Source organism: Siphateles boraxobius, unplaced genomic scaffold (genome assembly GCF_051911475.1).
Source record: "Siphateles boraxobius isolate OS27281-9 unplaced genomic scaffold, OSU_SipBor_1 311, whole genome shotgun sequence".
In the NCBI taxonomy this organism is placed as follows: Eukaryota; Metazoa; Chordata; class Actinopteri; order Cypriniformes; family Leuciscidae; genus Siphateles; species Siphateles boraxobius.
In genome coordinates, this window is record NW_027508933.1 from 58,954 (window position 1) to 73,593 (window position 14,640).

The 14,640-nt window shown below is 39.9% G+C and overlaps 34 non-coding genes across 34 annotated transcripts; all 34 read left to right on the top strand.

Annotated features, from left to right (window-relative positions):
• The first annotated feature begins 126 nt into the window (after positions 1-126).
• Positions 127-245, top strand: LOC143697264 (5S ribosomal RNA). The gene has a single exon (XR_013186296.1). It is a non-coding gene; the product is annotated as a 5S ribosomal RNA (ribosomal RNA).
• A 372-nt stretch (positions 246-617) lies between these two features.
• Positions 618-736, top strand: LOC143697265 (5S ribosomal RNA). Its single transcript, XR_013186297.1, has one exon. It is a non-coding gene; the product is annotated as a 5S ribosomal RNA (ribosomal RNA).
• A 371-nt stretch (positions 737-1,107) lies between these two features.
• On the top strand, positions 1,108-1,226 carry LOC143697266 (5S ribosomal RNA). Its single transcript, XR_013186298.1, has one exon. It is a non-coding gene; the product is annotated as a 5S ribosomal RNA (ribosomal RNA).
• A 171-nt stretch (positions 1,227-1,397) lies between these two features.
• On the top strand, positions 1,398-1,516 carry LOC143697267 (5S ribosomal RNA). The gene has a single exon (XR_013186299.1). It is a non-coding gene; the product is annotated as a 5S ribosomal RNA (ribosomal RNA).
• A 372-nt stretch (positions 1,517-1,888) lies between these two features.
• LOC143697268 (5S ribosomal RNA) lies at positions 1,889-2,007 on the top strand. The gene has a single exon (XR_013186300.1). It is a non-coding gene; the product is annotated as a 5S ribosomal RNA (ribosomal RNA).
• A 371-nt stretch (positions 2,008-2,378) lies between these two features.
• LOC143697269 (5S ribosomal RNA) lies at positions 2,379-2,497 on the top strand. Its single transcript, XR_013186301.1, has one exon. It is a non-coding gene; the product is annotated as a 5S ribosomal RNA (ribosomal RNA).
• Positions 2,498-2,868: 371 nt separating this feature from the next.
• LOC143697271 (5S ribosomal RNA) lies at positions 2,869-2,987 on the top strand. The gene has a single exon (XR_013186303.1). It is a non-coding gene; the product is annotated as a 5S ribosomal RNA (ribosomal RNA).
• Positions 2,988-3,157: 170 nt separating this feature from the next.
• LOC143697272 (5S ribosomal RNA) lies at positions 3,158-3,276 on the top strand. The gene has a single exon (XR_013186304.1). It is a non-coding gene; the product is annotated as a 5S ribosomal RNA (ribosomal RNA).
• Positions 3,277-3,647: 371 nt separating this feature from the next.
• On the top strand, positions 3,648-3,766 carry LOC143697273 (5S ribosomal RNA). The gene has a single exon (XR_013186305.1). It is a non-coding gene; the product is annotated as a 5S ribosomal RNA (ribosomal RNA).
• A 371-nt stretch (positions 3,767-4,137) lies between these two features.
• On the top strand, positions 4,138-4,256 carry LOC143697274 (5S ribosomal RNA). Its single transcript, XR_013186306.1, has one exon. It is a non-coding gene; the product is annotated as a 5S ribosomal RNA (ribosomal RNA).
• Positions 4,257-4,628: 372 nt separating this feature from the next.
• LOC143697275 (5S ribosomal RNA) lies at positions 4,629-4,747 on the top strand. Its single transcript, XR_013186307.1, has one exon. It is a non-coding gene; the product is annotated as a 5S ribosomal RNA (ribosomal RNA).
• Positions 4,748-5,118: 371 nt separating this feature from the next.
• Positions 5,119-5,237, top strand: LOC143697276 (5S ribosomal RNA). Its single transcript, XR_013186308.1, has one exon. It is a non-coding gene; the product is annotated as a 5S ribosomal RNA (ribosomal RNA).
• Positions 5,238-5,399: 162 nt separating this feature from the next.
• On the top strand, positions 5,400-5,518 carry LOC143697277 (5S ribosomal RNA). Its single transcript, XR_013186309.1, has one exon. It is a non-coding gene; the product is annotated as a 5S ribosomal RNA (ribosomal RNA).
• Positions 5,519-5,889: 371 nt separating this feature from the next.
• LOC143697278 (5S ribosomal RNA) lies at positions 5,890-6,008 on the top strand. The gene has a single exon (XR_013186310.1). It is a non-coding gene; the product is annotated as a 5S ribosomal RNA (ribosomal RNA).
• A 372-nt stretch (positions 6,009-6,380) lies between these two features.
• Positions 6,381-6,499, top strand: LOC143697279 (5S ribosomal RNA). Its single transcript, XR_013186311.1, has one exon. It is a non-coding gene; the product is annotated as a 5S ribosomal RNA (ribosomal RNA).
• A 371-nt stretch (positions 6,500-6,870) lies between these two features.
• On the top strand, positions 6,871-6,989 carry LOC143697332 (5S ribosomal RNA). Its single transcript, XR_013186363.1, has one exon. It is a non-coding gene; the product is annotated as a 5S ribosomal RNA (ribosomal RNA).
• Positions 6,990-7,361: 372 nt separating this feature from the next.
• Positions 7,362-7,480, top strand: LOC143697280 (5S ribosomal RNA). The gene has a single exon (XR_013186312.1). It is a non-coding gene; the product is annotated as a 5S ribosomal RNA (ribosomal RNA).
• Positions 7,481-7,642: 162 nt separating this feature from the next.
• Positions 7,643-7,761, top strand: LOC143697341 (5S ribosomal RNA). Its single transcript, XR_013186372.1, has one exon. It is a non-coding gene; the product is annotated as a 5S ribosomal RNA (ribosomal RNA).
• Positions 7,762-8,132: 371 nt separating this feature from the next.
• LOC143697282 (5S ribosomal RNA) lies at positions 8,133-8,251 on the top strand. Its single transcript, XR_013186314.1, has one exon. It is a non-coding gene; the product is annotated as a 5S ribosomal RNA (ribosomal RNA).
• A 372-nt stretch (positions 8,252-8,623) lies between these two features.
• On the top strand, positions 8,624-8,742 carry LOC143697283 (5S ribosomal RNA). Its single transcript, XR_013186315.1, has one exon. It is a non-coding gene; the product is annotated as a 5S ribosomal RNA (ribosomal RNA).
• A 162-nt stretch (positions 8,743-8,904) lies between these two features.
• On the top strand, positions 8,905-9,023 carry LOC143697342 (5S ribosomal RNA). The gene has a single exon (XR_013186373.1). It is a non-coding gene; the product is annotated as a 5S ribosomal RNA (ribosomal RNA).
• A 371-nt stretch (positions 9,024-9,394) lies between these two features.
• LOC143697284 (5S ribosomal RNA) lies at positions 9,395-9,513 on the top strand. The gene has a single exon (XR_013186316.1). It is a non-coding gene; the product is annotated as a 5S ribosomal RNA (ribosomal RNA).
• Positions 9,514-9,884: 371 nt separating this feature from the next.
• On the top strand, positions 9,885-10,003 carry LOC143697285 (5S ribosomal RNA). The gene has a single exon (XR_013186317.1). It is a non-coding gene; the product is annotated as a 5S ribosomal RNA (ribosomal RNA).
• Positions 10,004-10,165: 162 nt separating this feature from the next.
• On the top strand, positions 10,166-10,284 carry LOC143697286 (5S ribosomal RNA). Its single transcript, XR_013186318.1, has one exon. It is a non-coding gene; the product is annotated as a 5S ribosomal RNA (ribosomal RNA).
• Positions 10,285-10,656: 372 nt separating this feature from the next.
• LOC143697287 (5S ribosomal RNA) lies at positions 10,657-10,775 on the top strand. Its single transcript, XR_013186319.1, has one exon. It is a non-coding gene; the product is annotated as a 5S ribosomal RNA (ribosomal RNA).
• A 372-nt stretch (positions 10,776-11,147) lies between these two features.
• Positions 11,148-11,266, top strand: LOC143697288 (5S ribosomal RNA). Its single transcript, XR_013186320.1, has one exon. It is a non-coding gene; the product is annotated as a 5S ribosomal RNA (ribosomal RNA).
• A 162-nt stretch (positions 11,267-11,428) lies between these two features.
• LOC143697343 (5S ribosomal RNA) lies at positions 11,429-11,547 on the top strand. The gene has a single exon (XR_013186374.1). It is a non-coding gene; the product is annotated as a 5S ribosomal RNA (ribosomal RNA).
• A 371-nt stretch (positions 11,548-11,918) lies between these two features.
• Positions 11,919-12,037, top strand: LOC143697289 (5S ribosomal RNA). The gene has a single exon (XR_013186321.1). It is a non-coding gene; the product is annotated as a 5S ribosomal RNA (ribosomal RNA).
• Positions 12,038-12,407: 370 nt separating this feature from the next.
• Positions 12,408-12,526, top strand: LOC143697290 (5S ribosomal RNA). Its single transcript, XR_013186322.1, has one exon. It is a non-coding gene; the product is annotated as a 5S ribosomal RNA (ribosomal RNA).
• Positions 12,527-12,688: 162 nt separating this feature from the next.
• Positions 12,689-12,807, top strand: LOC143697291 (5S ribosomal RNA). Its single transcript, XR_013186323.1, has one exon. It is a non-coding gene; the product is annotated as a 5S ribosomal RNA (ribosomal RNA).
• Positions 12,808-13,179: 372 nt separating this feature from the next.
• LOC143697293 (5S ribosomal RNA) lies at positions 13,180-13,298 on the top strand. The gene has a single exon (XR_013186325.1). It is a non-coding gene; the product is annotated as a 5S ribosomal RNA (ribosomal RNA).
• A 370-nt stretch (positions 13,299-13,668) lies between these two features.
• On the top strand, positions 13,669-13,787 carry LOC143697294 (5S ribosomal RNA). The gene has a single exon (XR_013186326.1). It is a non-coding gene; the product is annotated as a 5S ribosomal RNA (ribosomal RNA).
• A 162-nt stretch (positions 13,788-13,949) lies between these two features.
• LOC143697344 (5S ribosomal RNA) lies at positions 13,950-14,068 on the top strand. Its single transcript, XR_013186375.1, has one exon. It is a non-coding gene; the product is annotated as a 5S ribosomal RNA (ribosomal RNA).
• Positions 14,069-14,439: 371 nt separating this feature from the next.
• LOC143697295 (5S ribosomal RNA) lies at positions 14,440-14,558 on the top strand. Its single transcript, XR_013186327.1, has one exon. It is a non-coding gene; the product is annotated as a 5S ribosomal RNA (ribosomal RNA).
• Positions 14,559-14,640: the final 82 nt, after the last annotated feature.

Genomic DNA, 14,640 nt, shown 5'->3' on the forward strand with positions numbered 1-14,640 from the left:
AGCCTTAAAAAGTCTCTGAGATTCTTCAGAAAGCATGAAAGAGTTTGAGTTTTTTCAAAAGTTGTTCTTAGTTTTCTTCACTAATGGTCTAACCTTTTAAATAGCCCAATTTTGGCAGCAGTATTCGCTTACGGCCATACCACCTTGGGCACGCCCGATCTCGTCTGATCTCGGAAGCTAAGCAGGGTCGGGCCTGGTTAGTACTTGGATGGGAGACCGCCTGGGAATACCAGGTGCTGTAAGCTTTTAAAAAAAAAAAAAAAAAAAAAAAGAGTGCCTGAGCTTCAAAAAGCCTTAAAAAGTCTCTGAGATTCTTCAGAAAGCATGAAAGAGTTTGAGTTTTTTCAAAAGTTCTTCTTAGTCTTCTTCACTAATGGTCTAAGCTTTTAAATAAGGCCTGGTTAGTACTTGGATGGGAGGCCGCATGGGAATACTAGGTGTTGTAAGCTTTTTTAAGAAAAAAAAAAAAGAGTCCCTGAGCTTCTTCAAAAAGCCTTAAAAAGTCTCTGAGATTCTTCAGAAAGCATGAAAGAGCTTGAGTTTTTTCAAAAGTTGTTCTTAGTTTTCTTCACTAATGGTCTAACCTTTTAAATAGCCCAATTTTGGCAGCAGTTTTAGCTTACGGCCATACCACCTTGGGCACGCCCGATCTCGTCTGATCTCGGAAGCTAAGCAGGGTCGGGCCTGGTTAGTACTTGGATGGGAGACCGCCTGGGAATACCAGGTGCTGTAAGCTTTTAAAAAAAAAAAAAAAAAAAAAAGAGTGCCTGAGCTTCAAAAAGCCTTAAAAAGTCTCTGAGATTCTTCAGAAAGCATGAAAGAGTTTGAGTTTTTTCAAAAGTTCTTCTTAGTCTTCTTCACTAATGGTCTAAGCTTTTAAATAAGGCCTGGTTAGTACTTGGATGGGAGGCCGCATGGGAATACTAGGTGTTGTAAGCTTTTTTAAGAAAAAAAAAAAAGAGTCCCTGAGCTTCTTCAAAAAGCCTTAAAAAGTCTCTGAGATTCTTCAGAAAGCATGAAAGAGCTTGAGTTTTTTCAAAAGTTGTTCTTAGTTTTCTTCACTAATGGTCTAACCTTTTAAATAGCCCAATTTTGGCAGCAGTTTTAGCTTACGGCCATACCACCTTGGGCACGCCCGATCTCGTCTGATCTCGGAAGCTAAGCAGGGTCGGGCCTGGTTAGTACTTGGATGGGAGACCGCCTGGGAATACCAGGTGCTGTAAGCTTTTAAAAAAAAAAAAAAAAAAAAAAAGAGTGCCTGAGCTTCAAAAAGCCTTAAAAAGTCTCTGAGATTCTTCAGAAAGCATGAAAGAGTTTGAGTTTTTTCAAAAGTTGTTCTTAGTTTTCTTCACTAATGGTCTAACCTTTTAAATAGCCCAATTTTGGCAGCAGTATTCGCTTACGGCCATACCACCTTGGGCACGCCCGATCTCGTCTGATCTCGGAAGCTAAGCAGGGTCGGGCCTGGTTAGTACTTGGATGGGAGACCGCCTGGGAATACCAGGTGCTGTAAGCTTTTAAAAAAAAAAAAAAAAAAAAAAAGAGTGCCTGAGCTTCAAAAAGCCTTAAAAAGTCTCTGAGATTCTTCAGAAAGCATGAAAGAGTTTGAGTTTTTTCAAAAGTTCTTCTTAGTCTTCTTCACTAATGGTCTAAGCTTTTAAATAAGGCCTGGTTAGTACTTGGATGGGAGGCCGCATGGGAATACTAGGTGTTGTAAGCTTTTTTAAGAAAAAAAAAAAAGAGTCCCTGAGCTTCTTCAAAAAGCCTTAAAAAGTCTCTGAGATTCTTCAGAAAGCATGAAAGAGCTTGAGTTTTTTCAAAAGTTGTTCTTAGTTTTCTTCACTAATGGTCTAACCTTTTAAATAGCCCAATTTTGGCAGCAGTTTTAGCTTACGGCCATACCACCTTGGGCACGCCCGATCTCGTCTGATCTCGGAAGCTAAGCAGGGTCGGGCCTGGTTAGTACTTGGATGGGAGACCGCCTGGGAATACCAGGTGCTGTAAGCTTTTAAAAAAAAAAAAAAAAAAAAAAGAGTGCCTGAGCTTCAAAAAGCCTTAAAAAGTCTCTGAGATTCTTCAGAAAGCATGAAAGAGTTTGAGTTTTTTCAAAAGTTCTTCTTAGTCTTCTTCACTAATGGTCTAAGCTTTTAAATAAGGCCTGGTTAGTACTTGGATGGGAGGCCGCATGGGAATACTAGGTGTTGTAAGCTTTTTTAAGAAAAAAAAAAAAGAGTCCCTGAGCTTCTTCAAAAAGCCTTAAAAAGTCTCTGAGATTCTTCAGAAAGCATGAAAGAGCTTGAGTTTTTTCAAAAGTTGTTCTTAGTTTTCTTCACTAATGGTCTAACCTTTTAAATAGCCCAATTTTGGCAGCAGTTTTAGCTTACGGCCATACCACCTTGGGCACGCCCGATCTCGTCTGATCTCGGAAGCTAAGCAGGGTCGGGCCTGGTTAGTACTTGGATGGGAGACCGCCTGGGAATACCAGGTGCTGTAAGCTTTTAAAAAAAAAAAAAAAAAAAAAAGAGTGCCTGAGCTTCAAAAAGCCTTAAAAAGTCTCTGAGATTCTTCAGAAAGCATGAAAGAGTTTGAGTTTTTTCAAAAGTTCTTCTTAGTCTTCTTCACTAATGGTCTAAGCTTTTAAATAAGGCCTGGTTAGTACTTGGATGGGAGGCCGCATGGGAATACTAGGTGTTGTAAGCTTTTTTAAGAAAAAAAAAAAAGAGTCCCTGAGCTTCTTCAAAAAGCCTTAAAAAGTCTCTGAGATTCTTCAGAAAGCATGAAAGAGCTTGAGTTTTTTCAAAAGTTGTTCTTAGTTTTCTTCACTAATGGTCTAACCTTTTAAATAGCCCAATTTTGGCAGCAGTTTTAGCTTACGGCCATACCACCTTGGGCACGCCCGATCTCGTCTGATCTCGGAAGCTAAGCAGGGTCGGGCCTGGTTAGTACTTGGATGGGAGACCGCCTGGGAATACCAGGTGCTGTAAGCTTTTAAAAAAAAAAAAAAAAAAAAAAGAGTGCCTGAGCTTCAAAAAGCCTTAAAAAGTCTCTGAGATTCTTCAGAAAGCATGAAAGAGTTTGAGTTTTTTCAAAAGTTGTTCTTAGTTTTCTTCACTAATGGTCTAACCTTTTAAATAGCCCAATTTTGGCAGCAGTATTCGCTTACGGCCATACCACCTTGGGCACGCCCGATCTCGTCTGATCTCGGAAGCTAAGCAGGGTCGGGCCTGGTTAGTACTTGGATGGGAGACCGCCTGGGAATACCAGGTGCTGTAAGCTTTTAAAAAAAAAAAAAAAAAAAAAAGAGTGCCTGAGCTTCAAAAAGCCTTAAAAAGTCTCTGAGATTCTTCAGAAAGCATGAAAGAGTTTGAGTTTTTTCAAAAGTTCTTCTTAGTCTTCTTCACTAATGGTCTAAGCTTTTAAATAAGGCCTGGTTAGTACTTGGATGGGAGGCCGCATGGGAATACTAGGTGTTGTAAGCTTTTTTAAGAAAAAAAAAAAAGAGTCCCTGAGCTTCTTCAAAAAGCCTTAAAAAGTCTCTGAGATTCTTCAGAAAGCATGAAAGAGCTTGAGTTTTTTCAAAAGTTGTTCTTAGTTTTCTTCACTAATGGTCTAACCTTTTAAATAGCCCAATTTTGGCAGCAGTTTTAGCTTACGGCCATACCACCTTGGGCACGCCCGATCTCGTCTGATCTCGGAAGCTAAGCAGGGTCGGGCCTGGTTAGTACTTGGATGGGAGACCGCCTGGGAATACCAGGTGCTGTAAGCTTTTAAAAAAAAAAAAAAAAAAAAAAGAGTGCCTGAGCTTCAAAAAGCCTTAAAAAGTCTCTGAGATTCTTCAGAAAGCATGAAAGAGTTTGAGTTTTTTCAAAAGTTCTTCTTAGTCTTCTTCACTAATGGTCTAAGCTTTTAAATAAGGCCTGGTTAGTACTTGGATGGGAGGCCGCATGGGAATACTAGGTGTTGTAAGCTTTTTTAAGAAAAAAAAAAAAGAGTCCCTGAGCTTCTTCAAAAAGCCTTAAAAAGTCTCTGAGATTCTTCAGAAAGCATGAAAGAGCTTGAGTTTTTTCAAAAGTTGTTCTTAGTTTTCTTCACTAATGGTCTAACCTTTTAAATAGCCCAATTTTGGCAGCAGTTTTAGCTTACGGCCATACCACCTTGGGCACGCCCGATCTCGTCTGATCTCGGAAGCTAAGCAGGGTCGGGCCTGGTTAGTACTTGGATGGGAGACCGCCTGGGAATACCAGGTGCTGTAAGCTTTTAAAAAAAAAAAAAAAAAAAAAAAGAGTGCCTGAGCTTCAAAAAGCCTTAAAAAGTCTCTGAGATTCTTCAGAAAGCATGAAAGAGTTTGAGTTTTTTCAAAAGTTCTTCTTAGTCTTCTTCACTAATGGTCTAAGCTTTTAAATAAGGCCTGGTTAGTACTTGGATGGGAGGCCGCATGGGAATACTAGGTGTTGTAAGCTTTTTTAAGAAAAAAAAAAAAGAGTCCCTGAGCTTCTTCAAAAAGCCTTAAAAAGTCTCTGAGATTCTTCAGAAAGCATGAAAGAGCTTGAGTTTTTTCAAAAGTTGTTCTTAGTTTTCTTCACTAATGGTCTAACCTTTTAAATAGCCCAATTTTGGCAGCAGTTTTAGCTTACGGCCATACCACCTTGGGCACGCCCGATCTCGTCTGATCTCGGAAGCTAAGCAGGGTCGGGCCTGGTTAGTACTTGGATGGGAGACCGCCTGGGAATACCAGGTGCTGTAAGCTTTTAAAAAAAAAAAAAAAAAAAAAAGAGTGCCTGAGCTTCAAAAAGCCTTAAAAAGTCTCTGAGATTCTTCAGAAAGCATGAAAGAGTTTGAGTTTTTTCAAAAGTTCTTCTTAGTCTTCTTCACTAATGGTCTAAGCTTTTAAATAAGGCCTGGTTAGTACTTGGATGGGAGGCCGCATGGGAATACTAGGTGTTGTAAGCTTTTTTAAGAAAAAAAAAAAAGAGTCCCTGAGCTTCTTCAAAAAGCCTTAAAAAGTCTCTGAGATTCTTCAGAAAGCATGAAAGAGCTTGAGTTTTTTCAAAAGTTGTTCTTAGTTTTCTTCACTAATGGTCTAACCTTTTAAATAGCCCAATTTTGGCAGCAGTTTTAGCTTACGGCCATACCACCTTGGGCACGCCCGATCTCGTCTGATCTCGGAAGCTAAGCAGGGTCGGGCCTGGTTAGTACTTGGATGGGAGACCGCCTGGGAATACCAGGTGCTGTAAGCTTTTAAAAAAAAAAAAAAGAGTGCCTGAGCTTCAAAAAGCCTTAAAAAGTCTCTGAGATTCTTCAGAAAGCATGAAAGAGTTTGAGTTTTTTCAAAAGTTGTTCTTAGTTTTCTTCACTAATGGTCTAACCTTTTAAATAGCCCAATTTTGGCAGCAGTATTCGCTTACGGCCATACCACCTTGGGCACGCCCGATCTCGTCTGATCTCGGAAGCTAAGCAGGGTCGGGCCTGGTTAGTACTTGGATGGGAGACCGCCTGGGAATACCAGGTGCTGTAAGCTTTTAAAAAAAAAAAAAAAAAAAAAAGAGTGCCTGAGCTTCAAAAAGCCTTAAAAAGTCTCTGAGATTCTTCAGAAAGCATGAAAGAGTTTGAGTTTTTTCAAAAGTTCTTCTTAGTCTTCTTCACTAATGGTCTAAGCTTTTAAATAAGGCCTGGTTAGTACTTGGATGGGAGGCCGCATGGGAATACTAGGTGTTGTAAGCTTTTTTAAGAAAAAAAAAAAAGAGTCCCTGAGCTTCTTCAAAAAGCCTTAAAAAGTCTCTGAGATTCTTCAGAAAGCATGAAAGAGCTTGAGTTTTTTCAAAAGTTGTTCTTAGTTTTCTTCACTAATGGTCTAACCTTTTAAATAGCCCAATTTTGGCAGCAGTATTCGCTTACGGCCATACCACCTTGGGCACGCCCGATCTCGTCTGATCTCGGAAGCTAAGCAGGGTCGGGCCTGGTTAGTACTTGGATGGGAGACCGCCTGGGAATACCAGGTGCTGTAAGCTTTTAAAAAAAAAAAAAAAAAAAAAAAGAGTGCCTGAGCTTCAAAAAGCCTTAAAAAGTCTCTGAGATTCTTCAGAAAGCATGAAAGAGTTTGAGTTTTTTCAAAAGTTCTTCTTAGTCTTCTTCACTAATGGTCTAAGCTTTTAAATAAGGCCTGGTTAGTACTTGGATGGGAGGCCGCATGGGAATACTAGGTGTTGTAAGCTTTTTTAAGAAAAAAAAAAAAGAGTCCCTGAGCTTCTTCAAAAAGCCTTAAAAAGTCTCTGAGATTCTTCAGAAAGCATGAAAGAGCTTGAGTTTTTTCAAAAGTTGTTCTTAGTTTTCTTCACTAATGGTCTAACCTTTTAAATAGCCCAATTTTGGCAGCAGTTTTAGCTTACGGCCATACCACCTTGGGCACGCCCGATCTCGTCTGATCTCGGAAGCTAAGCAGGGTCGGGCCTGGTTAGTACTTGGATGGGAGACCGCCTGGGAATACCAGGTGCTGTAAGCTTTTAAAAAAAAAAAAAAAAAAAAAAGAGTGCCTGAGCTTCAAAAAGCCTTAAAAAGTCTCTGAGATTCTTCAGAAAGCATGAAAGAGTTTGAGTTTTTTCAAAAGTTCTTCTTAGTCTTCTTCACTAATGGTCTAAGCTTTTAAATAAGGCCTGGTTAGTACTTGGATGGGAGGCCGCATGGGAATACTAGGTGTTGTAAGCTTTTTTAAGAAAAAAAAAAAAGAGTCCCTGAGCTTCTTCAAAAAGCCTTAAAAAGTCTCTGAGATTCTTCAGAAAGCATGAAAGAGCTTGAGTTTTTTCAAAAGTTGTTCTTAGTTTTCTTCACTAATGGTCTAACCTTTTAAATAGCCCAATTTTGGCAGCAGTTTTAGCTTACGGCCATACCACCTTGGGCATGCCCGATCTCGTCTGATCTCGGAAGCTAAGCAGGGTCGGGCCTGGTTAGTACTTGGATGGGAGACCGCCTGGGAATACCAGGTGCTGTAAGCTTTTAAAAAAAAAAAAAAAAAAAAAAAGAGTGCCTGAGCTTCAAAAAGCCTTAAAAAGTCTCTGAGATTCTTCAGAAAGCATGAAAGAGTTTGAGTTTTTTCAAAAGTTCTTCTTAGTCTTCTTCACTAATGGTCTAAGCTTTTAAATAAGGCCTGGTTAGTACTTGGATGGGAGGCCGCATGGGAATACTAGGTGTTGTAAGCTTTTTTAAGAAAAAAAAAAAAGAGTCCCTGAGCTTCTTCAAAAAGCCTTAAAAAGTCTCTGAGATTCTTCAGAAAGCATGAAAGAGCTTGAGTTTTTTCAAAAGTTGTTCTTAGTTTTCTTCACTAATGGTCTAACCTTTTAAATAGCCCAATTTTGGCAGCAGTTTTAGCTTACGGCCATACCACCTTGGGCACGCCCGATCTCGTCTGATCTCGGAAGCTAAGCAGGGTCGGGCCTGGTTAGTACTTGGATGGGAGACCGCCTGGGAATACCAGGTGCTGTAAGCTTTTAAAAAAAAAAAAAAGAGTGCCTGAGCTTCAAAAAGCCTTAAAAAGTCTCTGAGATTCTTCAGAAAGCATGAAAGAGTTTGAGTTTTTTCAAAAGTTGTTCTTAGTTTTCTTCACTAATGGTCTAACCTTTTAAATAGCCCAATTTTGGCAGCAGTATTCGCTTACGGCCATACCACCTTGGGCACGCCCGATCTCGTCTGATCTCGGAAGCTAAGCAGGGTCGGGACTGGTTAGTACTTGGATGGGAGACCGCCTGGGAATACCAGGTGCTGTAAGCTTTTAAAAAAAAAAAAAAAAAAAAAAAGAGTGCCTGAGCTTCAAAAAGCCTTAAAAAGTCTCTGAGATTCTTCAGAAAGCATGAAAGAGTTTGAGTTTTTTCAAAAGTTCTTCTTAGTCTTCTTCACTAATGGTCTAAGCTTTTAAATAAGGCCTGGTTAGTACTTGGATGGGAGGCCGCATGGGAATACTAGGTGTTGTAAAAATTTTTAAGAAAAAAAAAAAGAGTCCCTGAGCTTCTTCAAAAAGCCTTAAAAAGTCTCTGAGATTCTTCAGAAAGCATGAAAGAGCTTGAGTTTTTTCAAAAGTTGTTCTTAGTTTTCTTCACTAATGGTCTAACCTTTTAAATAGCCCAATTTTGGCAGCAGTTTTAGCTTACGGCCATACCACCTTGGGCACGCCCGATCTCGTCTGATCTCGGAAGCTAAGCAGGGTCGGGCCTGGTTAGTACTTGGATGGGAGACCGCCTGGGAATACCAGGTGCTGTAAGCTTTTAAAAAAAAAAAAAAAAAAAAAAAGAGTGCCTGAGCTTCAAAAAGCCTTAAAAAGTCTCTGAGATTCTTCAGAAAGCATGAAAGAGTTTGAGTTTTTTCAAAAGTTCTTCTTAGTCTTCTTCACTAATGGTCTAAGCTTTTAAATAAGGCCTGGTTAGTACTTGGATGGGAGGCCGCATGGGAATACTAGGTGTTGTAAGCTTTTTTAAGAAAAAAAAAAAAGAGTCCCTGAGCTTCTTCAAAAAGCCTTAAAAAGTCTCTGAGATTCTTCAGAAAGCATGAAAGAGCTTGAGTTTTTTCAAAAGTTGTTCTTAGTTTTCTTCACTAATGGTCTAACCTTTTAAATAGCCCAATTTTGGCAGCAGTTTTAGCTTACGGCCATACCACCTTGGGCACGCCCGATCTCGTCTGATCTCGGAAGCTAAGCAGGGTCGGGCCTGGTTAGTACTTGGATGGGAGACCGCCTGGGAATACCAGGTGCTGTAAGCTTTTAAAAAAAAAAAAAAGAGTGCCTGAGCTTCAAAAAGCCTTAAAAAGTCTCTGAGATTCTTCAGAAAGCATGAAAGAGTTTGAGTTTTTTCAAAAGTTGTTCTTAGTTTTCTTCACTAATGGTCTAACCTTTTAAATAGCCCAATTTTGGCAGCAGTATTCGCTTACGGCCATACCACCTTGGGCACGCCCGATCTCGTCTGATCTCGGAAGCTAAGCAGGGTCGGGACTGGTTAGTACTTGGATGGGAGACCGCCTGGGAATACCAGGTGCTGTAAGCTTTTAAAAAAAAAAAAAAAAAAAAAAAGAGTGCCTGAGCTTCAAAAAGCCTTAAAAAGTCTCTGAGATTCTTCAGAAAGCATGAAAGAGTTTGAGTTTTTTCAAAAGTTCTTCTTAGTCTTCTTCACTAATGGTCTAAGCTTTTAAATAAGGCCTGGTTAGTACTTGGATGGGAGGCCGCATGGGAATACTAGGTGTTGTAAAAATTTTTAAGAAAAAAAAAAAGAGTCCCTGAGCTTCTTCAAAAAGCCTTAAAAAGTCTCTGAGATTCTTCAGAAAGCATGAAAGAGCTTGAGTTTTTTCAAAAGTTGTTCTTAGTTTTCTTCACTAATGGTCTAACCTTTTAAATAGCCCAATTTTGGCAGCAGTTTTAGCTTACGGCCATACCACCTTGGGCACGCCCGATCTCGTCTGATCTCGGAAGCTAAGCAGGGTCGGGCCTGGTTAGTACTTGGATGGGAGACCGCCTGGGAATACCAGGTGCTGTAAGCTTTTAAAAAAAAAAAAAAAAAAAAAAGAGTGCCTGAGCTTCAAAAAGCCTTAAAAAGTCTCTGAGATTCTTCAGAAAGCATGAAAGAGTTTGAGTTTTTTCAAAAGTTCTTCTTAGTCTTCTTCACTAATGGTCTAAGCTTTTAAATAAGGCCTGGTTAGTACTTGGATGGGAGGCCGCATGGGAATACTAGGTGTTGTAAGCTTTTTTAAGAAAAAAAAAAAAGAGTCCCTGAGCTTCTTCAAAAAGCCTTAAAAAGTCTCTGAGATTCTTCAGAAAGCATGAAAGAGCTTGAGTTTTTTCAAAAGTTGTTCTTAGTTTTCTTCACTAATGGTCTAACCTTTTAAATAGCCCAATTTTGGCAGCAGTTTTAGCTTACGGCCATACCACCTTGGGCACGCCCGATCTCGTCTGATCTCGGAAGCTAAGCAGGGTCGGGCCTGGTTAGTACTTGGATGGGAGACCGCCTGGGAATACCAGGTGCTGTAAGCTTTTAAAAAAAAAAAAAAGAGTGCCTGAGCTTCAAAAAGCCTTAAAAAGTCTCTGAGATTCTTCAGAAAGCATGAAAGAGTTTGAGTTTTTTCAAAAGTTGTTCTTAGTTTTCTTCACTAATGGTCTAACCTTTTAAATAGCCCAATTTTGGCAGCAGTATTCGCTTACGGCCATACCACCTTGGGCACGCCCGATCTCGTCTGATCTCGGAAGCTAAGCAGGGTCGGGCCTGGTTAGTACTTGGATGGGAGACCGCCTGGGAATACCAGGTGCTGTAAGCTTTTAAAAAAAAAAAAAAAAAAAAAAAGAGTGCCTGAGCTTCAAAAAGCCTTAAAAAGTCTCTGAGATTCTTCAGAAAGCATGAAAGAGTTTGAGTTTTTTCAAAAGTTCTTCTTAGTCTTCTTCACTAATGGTCTAAGCTTTTAAATAAGGCCTGGTTAGTACTTGGATGGGAGGCCGCATGGGAATACTAGGTGTTGTAAGCTTTTTTAAGAAAAAAAAAAAAGAGTCCCTGAGCTTCTTCAAAAAGCCTTAAAAAGTCTCTGAGATTCTTCAGAAAGCATGAAAGAGCTTGAGTTTTTTCAAAAGTTGTTCTTAGTTTTCTTCACTAATGGTCTAACCTTTTAAATAGCCCAATTTTGGCAGCAGTTTTAGCTTACGGCCATACCACCTTGGGCACGCCCGATCTCGTCTGATCTCGGAAGCTAAGCAGGGTCGGGCCTGGTTAGTACTTGGATGGGAGACCGCCTGGGAATACCAGGTGCTGTAAGCTTTTAAAAAAAAAAAAAAAAAAAAAAAGAGTGCCTGAGCTTCAAAAAGCCTTAAAAAGTCTCTGAGATTCTTCAGAAAGCATGAAAGAGTTTGAGTTTTTTCAAAAGTTCTTCTTAGTCTTCTTCACTAATGGTCTAAGCTTTTAAATAAGGCCTGGTTAGTACTTGGATGGGAGGCCGCATGGGAATACTAGGTGTTGTAAGCTTTTTTAAGAAAAAAAAAAAAGAGTCCCTGAGCTTCTTCAAAAAGCCTTAAAAAGTCTCTGAGATTCTTCAGAAAGCATGAAAGAGCTTGAGTTTTTTCAAAAGTTGTTCTTAGTTTTCTTCACTAATGGTCTAACCTTTTAAATAGCCCAATTTTGGCAGCAGTTTTAGCTTACGGCCATACCACCTTGGGCACGCCCGATCTCGTCTGATCTCGGAAGCTAAGCAGGGTCGGGCCTGGTTAGTACTTGGATGGGAGACCGCCTGGGAATACCAGGTGCTGTAAGCTTTTAAAAAAAAAAAAAAGAGTGCCTGAGCTTCAAAAAGCCTTAAAAAGTCTCTGAGATTCTTCAGAAAGCATGAAAGAGTTTGAGTTTTTTCAAAAGTTGTTCTTAGTTTTCTTCACTAATGGTCTAACCTTTTAAATAGCCCAATTTTGGCAGCAGTATTCGCTTACGGCCATACCACCTTGGGCACGCCCGATCTCGTCTGATCTCGGAAGCTAAGCAGGGTCGGGACTGGTTAGTACTTGGATGGGAGACCGCCTGGGAATACCAGGTGCTGTAAGCTTTTAAAAAAAAAAAAAAAAAAAAAAGAGTGCCTGAGCTTCAAAAAGCCTTAAAAAGTCTCTGAGATTCTTCAGAAAGCATGAAAGAGTTTGAGTTTTTTCAAAAGTTCTTCTTAGTCTTCTTCACTAATGGTCTAAGCTTTTAAATAAGGCCTGGTTAGTACTTGGATGGGAGGCCGCATGGGAATACTAGGTGTTGTAAAAATTTTTAAGAAAAAAAAAAAAGAGTCCCTGAGCTTCTTCAAAAAGCCTTAAAAAGTCTCTGAGATTCTTCAGAAAGCATGAAAGAGCTTGAGTTTTTTCAAAAGTTGTTCTTAGTTTTCTTCACTAATGGTCTAACCTTTTAAATAGCCCAATTTTGGCAGCAGTTTTAGCTTACGGCCATACCACCTTGGGCACGCCCGATCTCGTCTGATCTCGGAAGCTAAGCAGGGTCGGGCCTGGTTAGTACTTGGATGGGAGACCGCCTGGGAATACCAGGTGCTGTAAGCTTTTAAAAAAAAAAAAAAAAAAAAAAGAGTGCCTGAGCTTCAAAAAGCCTTAAAAAGTCTCTGAGATTCTTCAGAAAGCATGAAAGAGTTTGAGTTTTTTCAAAAGTTCTTCTTAGTCTTCTTCACTAATGGTCTAAGCTTTTAAATAAGGCCTGGTTAGTACTTGGATGGGAGGCCGCATGGGAATACTAGGTGTTGTAAGCTTTTTTAAGAAAAAAAAAAAGAGTCCCTGAGCTTCTTCAAAAAGCCTTAAAAAGTCTCTGAGATTCTTCAGAAAGCATGAAAGAGCTTGAGTTTTTTCAAAAGTTGTTCTTAGTTTTCTTCACTAATGGTCTAACCTTTTAAATAGCCCAATTTTGGCAGCAGTTTTAGCTTACGGCCATACCACCTTGGGCACGCCCGATCTCGTCTGATCTCGGAAGCTAAGCAGGGTCGGGCCTGGTTAGTACTTGGATGGGAGACCGCCTGGGAATACCAGGTGCTGTAAGCTTTTAAAAAAAAAAAAAAGAGTGCCTGAGCTTCAAAAAGCCTTAAAAAGTCTCTGAGATTCTTCAGAAAGCATGAAAGAGTTTGAGTTTTTTCAAAAGTTGTTCTTAGTTTTCTTCACTAATGGTCTAACCTTTTAAATAGCCCAATTTTGGCAGCAGTTTTAGCTTACGGCCATACCACCTTGGGCACGCCCGATCTCGTCTGATCTCGGAAGCTAAGCAGGGTCGGGCCTGGTTAGTACTTGGATGGGAGACCGCCTGGGAATACCAGGTGCTGTAAGCTTTTAAAAAAAAAAAAAAAAAAAAAAAGAGTGCCTGAGCTTCAAAAAGCCTTAAAAAGTCTCTGAGATTCTTCAGAAAGCATGAAAGAGTTTGAGTTTTTTCAAAAGTTCTTCTTAGTCTTCTTCACTAATGGTCTAAGCTTTTAAATAAGGCCTGGTTAGTACTTGGATGGGAGGCCGCATGGGAATACTAGGTGTTGTAAGCTTTTTTAAGAAAAAAAAAAAAGAGTCCCTGAGCTTCTTCAAAAAGCCTTAAAAAGTCTCTGAGATTCTTCAGAAAGCATGAAAGAGCTTGAGTTTTTTCAAAAGTTGTTCTTAGTTTTCTTCACTAATGGTCTAACCTTTTAAATAGCCCAATTTTGGCAGCAGTTTTAGCTTACGGCCATACCACCTTGGGCACGCCCGATCTCGTCTGATCTCGGAAGCTAAGCAGGGTCGGGCCTGGTTAGTACTTGGATGGGAGACCGCCTGGGAATACCAGGTGCTGTAAGCTTTTAAAAAAAAAAAAAAAAAAAAAGAGTGCCTGAGCTTCAAAAAGCCTTAAAAAGTCTCTGAGATTCTTCAGAAAGCATGAAAGAGTTTGAGTTTTTTCAAAAGTTCTTCTTAGTCTTCTTCACTAATGGTCTAAGCTTTTAAATAAGGCCTGGTTAGTACTTGGATGGGAGGCCGCATGGGAATACTAGGTGTTGTAAGCTTTTTTAAGAAAAAAAAAAAAGAGTCCCTGAGCTTCTTCAAAAAGCCTTAAAAAGTCTCTGAGATTCTTCAGAAAGCATGAAAGAGCTTGAGTTTTTTCAAAAGTTGTTCTTAGTTTTCTTCACTAATGGTCTAACCTTTTAAATAGCCCAATTTTGGCAGCAGTTTTAGCTTACGGCCATACCACCTTGGGCACGCCCGATCTCGTCTGATCTCGGAAGCTAAGCAGGGTCGGGCCTGGTTAGTACTTGGATGGGAGACCGCCTGGGAATACCAGGTGCTGTAAGCTTTTAAAAAAAAAAAAAAGAGTGCCTGAGCTTCAAAAAGCCTTAAAAAGTCTCTGAGATTCTTCAGAAAGCATGAAAGAGTTTGAGTTTTTTCAAAAGTTGTTCTTAGTTTTCTTCACTAATGGTCTAACCTTTTAAATAGCCCAATTTTGGCAGCAGTATTCGCTTACGGCCATACCACCTTGGGCACGCCCGATCTCGTCTGATCTCGGAAGCTAAGCAGGGTCGGGACTGGTTAGTACTTGGATGGGAGACCGCCTGGGAATACCAGGTGCTGTAAGCTTTTAAAAAAAAAAAAAAAAAAAAAAGAGTGCCTGAGCTTCAAAAAGCCTTAAAAAGTCTCTGAGATTCTTCAGAAAGCATGAAAGAGTTTGAGTTTTTTCAAAAGTTCTTCTTAGTCTTCTTCACTAATGGTCTAAGCTTTTAAATAAGGCCTGGTTAGTACTTGGATGGGAGGCCGCATGGGAATACTAGGTGTTGTAAAAATTTTTAAGAAAAAAAAAAAAGAGTCCCTGAGCTTCTTCAAAAAGCCTTAAAAAGTCTCTGAGATTCTTCAGAAAGCATGAAAGAGCTTGAGTTTTTTCAAAAGTTGTTCTTAGTTTTCTTCACTAATGGTCTAACCTTTTAAATAGCCCAATTTTGGCAGCAGTTTTAGCTTACGGCCATACCACCTTGGGCACGCCCGATCTCGTCTGATCTCGGAAGCTAAGCAGGGTCGGGCCTGGTTAGTACTTGGATGGGAGACCGCCTGGGAATACCAGGTGCTGTAAGCTTTTAAAAAAAAAAAAAAGAGTGCCTGAGCTTCAAAAAGCCTTAAAAAGTCTCTGAGATTCTTCAGAAAGCATGAAAGAGTTT